A 13,407-nucleotide genomic window follows, 5' to 3' on the forward strand; every position below is an offset into this window, starting at 1 on the left:
CTTTGGCTAAAGGCATGTAAGCAGCTGTGAAGCATTACGCAGCTTCACACGTGCTTGTGTGGTTGGGCTTTCTTTCTTGTCTTCTGTCATTGCCATAAGAACATTTACATCAGTCTGTTGCAGACCCAAAGAGGATGACAGAAATGTGGAGGGGAGCTGGACCCCATCTGCTACTTGGTATCAAGCCCAGAAAAACCTGTACTAGAGTCCCTGACTTCCAGGAACCCCAAAGACATATGAGCAAGAATCTATGATTTTTGCTTAAGCCACTGAGTTTGAGGGTGTTTTATTTCACAAGATTAGCATTGGTAATGGATGAGTGATATAATGACCACGGAGGATTTTACATTATCATGAACTGATAGTTTAAGAGGTTTGCTGTGTTGCAATCCATTTGCTTTATTATTAGAATATTCACCAATGTCTCACTTTTATGCAGCAGGAATGTCTTCAAACTGCCTCCTCCCTCTGTTTGACCTAACTTTAGTAGTCTTTGATAACTTCATTGCTTTCTCTTATAATTAGATCTTCCAAGTTCACTTGTACATTTCCTGCCCCAGGTCTGGAGTTAGCCATTTCTCCAAAAGCTCTGCATCCTTTTAGTGTAAAATGTTATTTAAAGCCAAAAACTGAGCGCCTGGGTGGCTCAGTTGGTTAAGCGACTGCCCTCGGCTCAGGTCACCATCCTGGAGTCCTGGGACTGAATCCCGCATTGGGTGCCTTGCTCAGCAGGAAGCCTACTTATCCCTCTGCCTGCTCTGCCTGCCCCTCCCCCTGCTTGCGCATGCGTGCGTGCTCTCTCTCTCTCTCTCTCTCTCTCTCTCTCTGACAAATAAATAAATAAAATCTTAAAAAAAAAATAAAGCCAACAAATCTTGGCGCTAGAGATACCATTAGGACTATGTTGATCAGTTTCTAAGCTGATTTACTGGACAGAGCTAGAGTTTTCTTTTCTTTCTTTCTTTCTTTCTTTTTTTTTTTTTTTAATTATTTACTTATTTGACAGAGAGAGAGAGAGACCGCCAGAGAGGGAACACAAGCAGGGAAAGCGGGAGAGGGAGGAAGCCAGCTTCCCGCTGAACGGGGAGCCTGATGCAAGGCTGGATCCCAGGACCCTGGGATCATGACCTGAGCTGAAGGCAGATGCTTAACGTCTGAACCACCCAGATGCCCCCTTTTTTTCTTTCCTAAGAGAAAACATGTCATTATTTATATCAATATTTTCAGTCAAAATATAAAAATTTAAAATTTTAAGATTTTACTTAATGTTTTTGATTTATAAGTACATATATTTTCCTACATATATAAAATAATTTCATAATATTGATATTAGTACTACTATATGATTACTGAAAGTACCTTGAGATTTATTTTATAGGTTTTTTTATGTGTGTGTGCTGTATCTCCCTAGGAATTCATCATCAAACTACTTTCTTTAACAGTCATTCATAATAACTTCTCAGTATATGATTTAGGCACCAACTTGATGCATTACTAGATTCATTTTTCCTTTGGCTCTTAGAAGCTGCTGTTAGAATTAAATTTTTCTTATAATTATGTAAAATATTTACATAGTTGTAAATAAGATGTAAATAAAGTATTTCCTGTAAAGTATATCCCTGATTCCTCTAACTTATTCTCCCCTCTTAGATAATTTTCATCAGTTTATTATTTTATTCTTGAAGTTATTCTTCATATTCAAAACTATATAATTGTAAATCAATATTACATACAATTTCTATTATATATCTAGTTTTTACTCTCTTTTTTAAATGAAATGAACAAATACTATACATACTTCTCCATGCTTAATTTGTCATTTACTTAATAAACACTTTGGAGGCTTCTACATAACAATGTATGAATATATTCTCTATTTATTTATTGGCTACATAGTATTCCAAAATGTAGATGAACCATAATTTATTCAACAGTCTTCAATTGATGATGGCTGAATTATTTCCAAACTTTTGCTAATATAGTAGTACTATGCTAAATGGTCTTAGGCAAAGACCTTTTGTATTTTTCCCACTTTATTTTCGTTTTTGTTTCTGTATTTTTGCCACTTTATTTTGTTTTTATTTCTTTTTCTTTTTTTTTTTGCCATTTTATTTTTGAAATATAATTCCAGGAGTCATTTTGCTGGTCCAAGGATAAATACATAGACAACTTTGCCACATACTGCTGAATTCCTTCTATAAAGGTTGTACTGGTTTTGCATTCTCATCTGATTTATCCACTGTTAAATCACAGTACTAAAGTGAGAGCTGAGAATTTGGATAAGAAAAAAACTCATGAAAATAAATGTGGTATTACTTAGCCAGGATCTGTTTAGCACTATAAAGATTTAAATATAAAAATTGAGGATCTTATACTGTTTATAGTAAACATGCTATCCTATTTAATTCACAAAGCAATGGCACATTTCTCGCAATAGCTTCACCTAAAAAATAAATGTGTATGTTAGTTGTTAGTGGTACTTCTGTATTTTCCAAGAAAGAGTCTTGAATCACAGAAAAGATTATATTCTCAAAAGGAATTAATATATGTTGAAATGTTCACTTACTTAAATGTAAAAGTTAAAACATAAACTTTGTAGATTAAAATAAGGGAGAAAATCTATACAACCCTGGTCTAGCAAAGATTTCCCAGAAAATAGAAAGTAGTATGCATAAAAGAAAATTTGATAAGATGGACTTTATTCAAACTAAAATCTTCTATTCTTTAGAAGATGACAATGAAATTTAAAACCATAGACTGTGAGAAATCATTTGTATTTATTAACAAAGGACTTATACTCAGAATATATATTTTAAAAAAATTACAACTCAATGTTAAGAATACAAAGAACCCAATTAAAGCATGGGCAAAAGACTAGAATAGATATTTCACAAAAGAAGGCCAAAAAGCAGATGGAAATATCCTTAACATCATTAGTCACCACAGAAATGACACATAACTAAATGAGATACCCAAACAACTCCATTATAATGGCTATAGTAGCAAATGTTGGAAAGAATGTGGAGCAACTGGAATTCTCATATACTACTGGAGGGAGTGACTAGTGCAACCACTTTGAAAAACTGTGGCATTTTTTTAAAAACTGGAAGTTTGTACCTTTCAACTCCTTTTACACATTTGGCATACCCTCAACCTTCCACTTCTAGCTATCACCAATCTGTTCTCTGTATCTTACTAGATGCTTGGGTTTTGGGCTTTTTAGTTTTTTGCTTTTGTTTAGATTCCACACATAAGTGAGATCACACAGTATTTGTCTTTCTATGACTTATTTCACTTAATATAATGTTCTTAAGGTCCATCCATGTTGCCACAAATGGCAAGGTTTCATTCTTTTTTATGACTGAATAATATTTCACGTATAATACATGTGAGAAATATATCACATTTTCTTTATTAGTTTATCTGTCAATGAACACTGAGCTTGTTTCCATATCCTGGCTATTGTAAATATGCTGCAGTGAACATAGAGATACATATATCTTTTTGAATTAGTGTTTTTCATTTCTCTGGATAAATACCCAGAAATGAAATTGCTGGATCATGTAATAGTTTTATTTTTAATTTTTTGAGAAATCTCTATGCTGTTTTCCACAGTGCACCAATTTGCATTCCCAACAAGAGTACACAAAGGTTCCTTTTTCTCCACATCCTTGCCAACACTTATTTCTTATCTTTTTGAAAATAGCCATTCTAAAAGGTAACAGATGAGATAACTCATTGTGGTTTTGATTTGCATTTTCCTCATGATTGGTGATGTTAATCATCTTTCCATGTACCTGTTCAACATCTGTATGTCTGCTTGGAAAAATATCTATTCAGATCCTCTGCCCATTTTTAATTTTTCTATTAAGTTTTATGAGATTTGTTGTATATTTTGGATTTTAACTCTCTTTCATATATATCATTTGCAAATATTTTCCATTCAGTAAATTGCTTTTTCATTTTATTGATAATTTCCTTTGTTGTGCAGAAGCTTCTAGTTTGAAGCGGTCCCACTTGTTTATTTTGGCTTTTGTTGCCTTTATTTTTTATGTCAAATCTAAAAAAATCACCACTAAACCTATTTTTAATTTCTAAAGAATTGACTATATTAAACATTTTATTTCATAAATATAATTCAATTTTAAAAAGTTACTTAATATCAAAAAATAGTCAATAAGACATTGTAATGAACATTTATAGAGTGCCTTTTTATGTCCCAGGCCTATTCTAAAAACATAACTTCCATCACCTCTTTTCAGTCCTTGCAATAGTATTATAAAGTAGATACCATCACCGCATGCTTGGCAGGCCTTGAGCAGAGTGCATGTTGGTTGAATACATTTTGAATGGATTATCCCCACTTTAAGAGGAAGATGCTGAAGTTTCAAGAGGCTAAGTCAATTGTCCAAGGCCCACGCATTATCAGTGATAGAGCCAAGGCTCAGACTAGTATCAATCTGCAGACAAGGTCATATTCTCAGCTACAAAGCCCAAGATTCTTTTCACATCTGACAAGTCAAGTAGGCATCCTTTTTTTTTTTTTTTTAACACTTCTCTATTAGCAATGATATGAGAACAATTTGTCCCTTCCTTGAGAAGAGCAGGTTAATCTCCAGCATTTGCTCTAAAATTGCTAGCCTTGCAAATAGTGTCACATATCATTTAGCCACAAGCATTCTATTTGGGCCACACCGTGCATATTTTATGAAGTTGTCCCTACTCTTTCTTCAGCCCTTAAGCCAGTAGAGAAGGTAAATTAAGAAAATATTACCAACTGAATGCCAAAATTGAGAAATGGTTAAGAAGTCTATCCTGAAGTGGCTGGAACCATAACAAATTCTTATAGTTTTGAAAAAATGGGGTCTGGGGAAGGGAAGACTATAGAGCTGTTCCGTGGCCACAAGGTTTGTGCTTGGTTTCCTATGAGAAAGTCTGATTGTCTGTTTCCAGTTACAAAATTGCAATGTTTGGGAATTCCACAGAGTTACCTTAGACTTGAAGCAGTCTGGACACATATGATAAAAGTTAGAGATCAAGGGGTCGTTCTCCAAGGGAACTTTCTCAAAGAATAGAGCATCTGTCTTAGGATACTTATAGGAAGATACAGAGATGTAGATTTATAATTTGTGTATATGCACATATATGTGTATTATATACATATATGTGTATTATATACAAATTATATAATTTATAAATGGATGTATTTTAATACAATGTAATACTACACGTATTCATATATATTCATAAACATAAAATACATAATTTTTTAGAAACTTTTTAGAGACAGTATTCATATAAGAGCCAGGTGCTTTCCACATGGTCTCATTATAATTCATGTTAACACCCTACTGTGGACTTCTTTAAAAAAGAAAGTCTTTATTTCACCTCATAATCCTGAAGCACTATTTTTAACAATTACCAAAATTATTTTTTTATATTTTATTAACTTCTCTTATAAACAATGGGCCTCAGAAAAAATCCATGGAAAAAATTGAAATTTTCCATCAATGAAGTAAGAATATCATTACCTGTATGTGATAGTAGGAAGAAGAGAGACAAAAGCACTTTTCCTTAATGAGTTTTTTTTTCTTTTATCATAATAATAATTAATAGCATAATACTAAGAATTCATTATCATGGCAATATTATAAAAAAGATCTAGCTATGACCCTGTCTTGAATGCTGTTCATATCAGAGTTACCCTACATTAACATTAAGAGGTAAGTGGGCCATTACCATTTCATCATTGAATTAGTCAAAGTACAGATACAAATATGATCCAGAGTAAATAAGCAAATCAGCACCCGAAAAAGGTGAGGACACTAAATTTGGAACCCTGGACAAGAATTCTCTCCTTCAGCTTCAATTTTCTTCATTCAGTAAGTAGAAGAAAACTGGCTGCCTCCCCAATAGCCTGTGAAAGGCGAACTGGTATCATTGTAATAGACAAGTCTCTCACATTTTAAATTGGTAAAATTTAACAGTTCCACTTGCACCCACTTCAAACTCTAAAGGAAATATCATTCTACAATGAAATGCTTTGCCTTTATTTCTCACATTTGTGTTGCATGTCCTAAGTTTGTTAAGAATTTTGAGATTTCTGGCCTGAAACTGAATCAAGTCTGTAGAAAAGAAACTAAAAGTCTCAGATTCTTGTCTTTCACCTGGTTCTTTTACAAAAATATAAATCCTCAAGGAAAATATTTTTCTTTTATTCTTCTGAATTTATCAACATAATTTTAGATTAATAGTAAAGAGACAATAATTAGCATTTTGGCTCTTTTGTTCATTTTATAAAATTTAAAAACATCACTGTTTTTCATTATAACATATAGCAATCACTGATACCAGAATTAACCTATAATTTTGTAATATCCCTGAGATGTCCTTTTTGATATCATTAAATTATAAAAGTAAGACAAAGTTCTTACATGAGGACAAAATACAGCTACTTCCTGGAGTGGTATAATACTTATAAATGGGCAGGATTATTTAAAACTCATTTTGAATAACAAACATTATACCATACTTCATTGTTTGCCTTGTCTTCTTGGTGCTAGTTTATATTGTGGGAGTAGAATGAGTAATGTCAGCAGGCACAGTGAGTATAGTTCCAAAAGTAACCATCACACTTATTCTTGGCCTAAATAAAAGGTATTTAAGATCTTAAATAAATGTATTTAAGAATCATATGGGTGGCAAGTTCAAATTATAGATTTCCAGGCTCTATGCCCATAAATTCTGTGTAGAGGGGGCAGGAATATGAATTTTAAAATAATATACAATTCAGTGATAAAGAGGAAGGTCCAGACCACATTTTGAGAATGACTGTCTTAAGGCTTCCTCCAATACCAAATCTCTTTTTTTCCTATGACTGCTGGGAATGTAACACACTTGGCATGAATAGGTAAGCCATATTCTCCTGGGTGTTATTGCTCCATTTATAGAACCTGTTAAGATTTACTCAGTACGTACATAGATAGCAGAGGGATGATGAAAACTGAAGAGTTTTGCACAGTCATTTCAAGTTCCATATCTTTTAAATAAAACTGATAAATTATACACAATTCATAAGAACTCATTGCCCTGCAAGACTTTAAGTTCAATATCCAAATAAAAAGAGGCCTCTTGATGGCAAGTTTATTTAATAAGTACAATGATTTTTTTTCTCTGAAGTTGAACCAACAGAAATGATTTTTTTACTGTCACTTTCACCAGCATTAAGTGGAAAAATTGCTCACACTAATAAGGAGGCATGCATAAATGTTGTATAAAATTCTTATTTAAAATTAAGAACCTCTCTTCAGCAGCAGTGCTCAAAGAAAAAAAACTTCATTCCATGTCTAGTCAAAAAAAAAAAAATCCTAGAATCATTTCAAGTACAAAACCATGTCTAGCTCTTAAGAAAAAAAATTGACAGTAGCCATAAGGAAGGAAGTTAAACATATTTCTTTCCCAAAATATAGCTACCCAATTATAGCAGCTGAGAGACAGAATGGCATTCCCACTACTTCTTCAACAATTGTCATTCTACGTCATACAGAAGCTTCTTATTTGAATGAGGTACAATTGCCTGTAGCTAGAGATGAGTGTTGAGCCAAAAATATTTCTATTGGATCTGCCTACTAGAACAAGTCATGGGTTTTCCTGCTCAGCACAATGGTTCTAGTGAGACTCCTAGCACATAATCTTTTTCTCAGTGTGGTTTCTTTACCTATAGTTCGTCAACTTATCCTGTTTCCTTTCATGTGTACTTGAATGAATACTAAAAAGTGAAATTTTAAAAGGTGGATAATAATTCAAAAAATAAAATTATCTTAATATCAAACAACCTAAAGAAACAGGAATTTAACTGAGGAAAACTAGATTCTAGCTATATGCATGTGTGTATAATTTATACATATCTACATATTGTATGTGCCATGTAATAAATGTATCACTCTCTTACTTTTTATTTTTTTAATTGAAGGATAACAAATCTATAGTAAAGCATGCAAAGTTACCTAACCTTAAATGTTCTGTTCAATATTTTTTACACATTTTAACATTTTAAAATTCAAGGTACTAATTTTTGTGACCACCAACTGGAGCAATATTTTTATGACATTTTATTTTTTATATCATTAATTTTATCTGTTTTTGAACTTCATATAAATAAAACTACAGACTATATACGTTTTTCTGTCTGACTTATTTTACTTAGCAAAATACTGCTGAGATTCAATTATGATGTCTAGTGTACCAGCATTTCATTTCTTTATTGTTGCATTGTATTTCATTTTATAAATTTATCAGTTTGTTCATTCTCCTACCAAAGAACATTTGAATTACTTCCACTTTGGGGCTATTGTGAATATAACTGCTATAGACATTCTTGTACAGGACTTTTAACAGAAATATGTACTCATTTCTTTTGGACTTACACTTTGGAATGATGTAAGTACTTAGCCTTCGGGTTTAATTTCAAACATTTTTTTTTCCAAGTGGATTCATGTTACTCCAGGTCTTCCTAGAGGCAGACACTAAAATGGGACTAAATGTACAAAGATTTTATTAGGGAAAGCACTTGTGAGAGAAAATGGAGAGCTGGGGAAGTCTGAGAGAGCTATCAAGGCACAATGCAAATCTGAACATCTCATGAAGGATGGTAAGAAGAAATGCTGGATGGTTATCAACCTAAAGGTTAGTTAGTAACCAACTGTAAGGAAGTTTTGGTAAGGCAATCAGAGAGGCTGCTAGGATTTGGAGAATATAATAAAATATTGATTAGTTTTTCAAATGCTTATTGGCCAATTGCTTTTCTTTTTTATGAAGTCCCTGGTCAAGAGTTTTGTCGATTTTTAAAGATTATCTTGTATGGTTTTTTTTTCTTGTTTATTTGAAGGAATTTTTCTTATGTTCTGGATATGAACACTCTCTTGGCTACATATATTATATATATATCTTATCTAATCCATCATGTCCCTGTTTATTTTCTTAACATTCTAAATTTTGGTTAAGTCCTATCTATCAATGTTTTCCTTTAATGACTTGTACTTGCCTTCTACATTTTTTTGTCTATACCAAGGTCATGACGATTTTTCCTACATTTTCTTCTAAAATCTATGTAGTTTTACTTTTCATATTTGTATATAAATTTATTTTTTATTATCATATGAGGTATGGGCTCAAGCTTCATTTTTTCCACATGGTTATCCAATTACCCCGGCACCAGTTATTGAAAATGAAACAAAACAAAACATATTCCCCCATTGAAATTCATCAGCACCTTTGCTATAAGTTAGTACATATTTATTTAATAAACACTTTGTTTTAATCATCATTTTATAAATAACTCATTTATTCTGGATAAAAAAAAACCTTACAAATTCTACTTCACCCACTTTATAAATGAAAAAACTGAAGCATAGAGACAAAAGGTAAGTGGATGTCGCTTAGCTAATGAGTAGCAAAGCCAGGATTCAAACATAGCCATTCCACCTCCAGGACTTATGTACCTAACCTCCAGGTGGCCTGAATTATAAAATTTATGAAAATTCACATAATTGGTTATTTTCAATTATCTAGAGATGGTTTATATAGTTATTTTATAAGGTAACTGATGAATTTATAAGTTATATGATAGTTTATAAGGAATTAAATTATACAGATCTAAACAAGGTACCTAAATTCTCAGAGTTAAAAGTGTTTTTTGAATCCTTATTAAAAATGATAAATGTTTTATAAGATTATAAATTTAAAACATACATGGTGAAATTCATAAATATAAAATGGCATATGATGTTGCACCATTCGAGAATGAGGGCAGCATTAAAGCAACCAAACTTTTTCAAGTATTTCCAAAGAATTAGTATTGAGCACCCACAATATACAACACATGGAAATACAGACATGGACTAACCATGTATCCTTATCTCAAGAAACTTAGGAAACTTGTGTGAAATAATATTTTACATCATCAGCTATGCTGCGTGTCTAAATTAGTTTGGCAATGTTAATGGAACCAGAAAGCAAAACTTCAAGCCAAAGCGAATACCACTCTGCCCATGGGAAGGAACTAGCCCCTTAGGAAGGAAAGTTCTGCCTTTAAAGAGTTCATCGTATCATTTGAAAAGGAGGAAGTGGTTAGCAATTCTTGTTAGAGAGTTAGAGTGAAGAAATAGGCCCTTTTTCCCCCATAGCTTAATCTTTTAATAACGCTTATTATATTCTTAATATATAAAACTAATATACGCTTCTTATATATAATCATGTAAATATAAGTATAAAGAAGAAAATAATAAACGTTTGTATGTAAATCCACAATTTGCTGTTACTGTTTTGTTGTATTTTCTTCCAGTAATTATACATTAATATTTATATGCATGAATACATATAGACGCACATACACACACATATATACCCTTTTAAAAACAAAATCAATAAATACTTTATATATATTTGAAAGTTGGCTTTTTTTCACTTACTATTATCTCATGAGCATTATAAACTTAAAAAATGAAGTTTTAAAATAAGCACATGATAGAACATTATATAGTTCCAACCTAATCTTTTACAATATGCTTTCACTGTTTCTATTAAAGTCCTATGAATTCTCAGAATTTTAGACTCCTACACATTCTAAACAGTATAAAGTGCCTTCTAAATGTAAATGATTTACAGAGTATTCATATTTCCTTATTAGTATAACAATCAAACCTACACGAAAATAAAGAAGTCCTATGTCATGGGCCTGCACAGAATGTATTAACCTGTAAAACCACATGAGAACTTATTATAATTCAGAAATGTATATTTTTCTAGTACAGTGATTCCTGACATGGTGTCTCTGGTCTCATAGGGGTCCATGAAATAGTAATGACAGCCTTTGAGTTATTTCCAGTATTTCAAAAAAGCTGAATATAAATCATATATTTAACTCCAACAAAGCAAAATGCCAAAATGGGAGAAATTATGCAATGCAGTATGGTAACACTGGCTATCTAACACTAATTCACAGATTTGATTGACTGCTACATCTTTTTGATTAATTGAAAAGAAAAACAAGTTTATTATTAGTACATAAATTTAATTTCTGATGAACAAAATCTTTTAAAATACCGTAGGTGGGCAGGAATTCTCATTTTTTACAAAAATGTGTTAGTGGTGAAATAGTCATAAGTGTCAAGTTCAAACCGTATCTTCCCACATCTCATTGAATTTAAGAACCATTAACTATAAGATGCATCCTGATATGATAAATGTTCACATGTGAAAAAAAAGGCTGAAAACAATTGTCAGCTACTTTTAGTTATGAGTCACCTCTTGATTTCAGAGATGATAAAATGTATGATCTAGTAATCGAAGTTAACAATATCCGTATTTTCCATGTAGTTAGAACAATAACTTTATTGAAACTGTACATGTATCTTAGAATTAAACTAATGAACTAAATAGATCAAATGGTAGTAAAACTCTCAATATCTCAAGTTTAATTAATAGAATAAATGGATTTACATAGTAAAACTTTGGGGTTCTTCCTTTTGGAGTCCCCCTAGATGGTTATTCATCTTAGCTCACTTCACCTCACTATAAAATAAGCTTGATTAAATGCCTAGCAGAAAAGAAGACAAACACTGGCAGTGCATGTCATTAGATTATGTTATTTCTTAAAAAAAAAAAGATATTTATTTATTTATTTATTTATTTATTTATTTATTTATTTATTTTAGAGAGCAAGAGAGCATGAGCAGGGGGAGAAGCAGTGGGGGTCAGAGAAGGAGAGGGAAACTATCTCAAGCAGACTCCACACCAAGCATGGAGATGGATGCAGGGCTCAATCTCCACCTCATGTCCCTGAGATCATGACCTGAGCCAAAACCAAGAGTTAGATGCTTAACTGACTGACCCATCCAAGGCCTGCTGGGCTATTTTATTTCTAGTGGATTTTTTAACCCATGCAACAATGCTGTTTTTCCAGTGAGCCTGTTTTATGTCTATAGCACCATAGTTATTGGGAAGATCAAAATATATATTTACAGAAATGTTCACATATTGTTTTTCCCACTTGTATGAAGAATCTGCAGCTTCAAGAGGTAAGACTTTCCTGAGTTTGCCCAGCTAGTTAATACTCAAGTCAAAACCAGTATTGAACAATTTCGTCTACTTAATGTATTTGTGAAACCCTCTTACTTAGTACTTAATAAGCTTATTCTTTTCAATAAAATACTACAGTATTCTCTCTAGCAAAATAATCAAATTATTAAAACAGGCAGGCATTCCTTTAATAATAACAACAAAAGGATAATGTTTCATTTTCATCTACTTTTTGGTATGTGGAGGGTTTTGATACCTACTCAATATCATTGATTTTTGTCTAGTTAGCAATATCAAGTCAAATTTTTTTTTCTGCCTCTAAAAACCTAAATTTCCAATTTTGGCCAAGATATCACAGCTTTAATATTGGATTGTGATTCACAAATTGTGATGGGGCCTAGTCCTACCATTGATTGGGTCAATTATAGATAGTAAAGTAGGTCAGCAGATAATTTTTTCCACAGGATATCTACATACTTTAAACTATATGGTAGTTATTTGGATTTAATTTTTACCTCCATTATAAAATCATCAATAAATATTTGCACTTCATGTTTTTACATCACATAGTTGCATGGAACTTTTAAAAATCCTTTTTTAGTCTATATAATTATGAATAACAGTAGAAGACAATTATTTTTACTCTGTGATATATATCTTAATGCAAGTATGTGTATTGCTTTGACATGAATAAAAGTTGCATCAGTCAATGATGCTGATCATAAAAATATACAAATATTACATGAATTTTTAATATACACTTCATACTTCAGAATTTTGACCATATCATATTGGAGATAGTTCATCAAATCCCAAACTCAGAGGCTTTTTTGTCCATTTTATCATATTTAGTTAGGTCGACTGTAACAGATGTCTCATGTATAATTCACATCCTCCTGGCCTCACTTGTCACTAGGGTTTTTGGTAACTTTTTCCAGTGTGAATCATATGGTAACTAATACTGAAGTGACTGGGCAACTCCACACATGACAATGTCTTGCATCATGCTTGTTCCACTTTTTTCACCTGTGTCCAGAGGTTTTCCTACTGATTTTCAGATTTGAGGTCCCAGGAAACCACTCCATATCCATACATGTACAACCCAAAAGCGAACCAAAAATATTTCTCCTATTTTCAACAGAATGGAGCATCAAGGAAGTAAGTGTTTATTGTCTTTCAGAGGAAGGCCCCATAGGACTGAACAATCTGTGATACTTAATTCTGCATGAACTGCTAGATAATGTATATTCTATTTATCTCTTTTATTCTTCTCTTTCTTAACCCCTCCTTTTCTCACTCCTGCTCCTTGGGAGGCACTCATTTATAAAG

Source organism: Ailuropoda melanoleuca, chromosome 4, assembly GCF_002007445.2.
Source record: "Ailuropoda melanoleuca isolate Jingjing chromosome 4, ASM200744v2, whole genome shotgun sequence".
In the NCBI taxonomy this organism is placed as follows: Eukaryota; Metazoa; Chordata; class Mammalia; order Carnivora; family Ursidae; genus Ailuropoda; species Ailuropoda melanoleuca.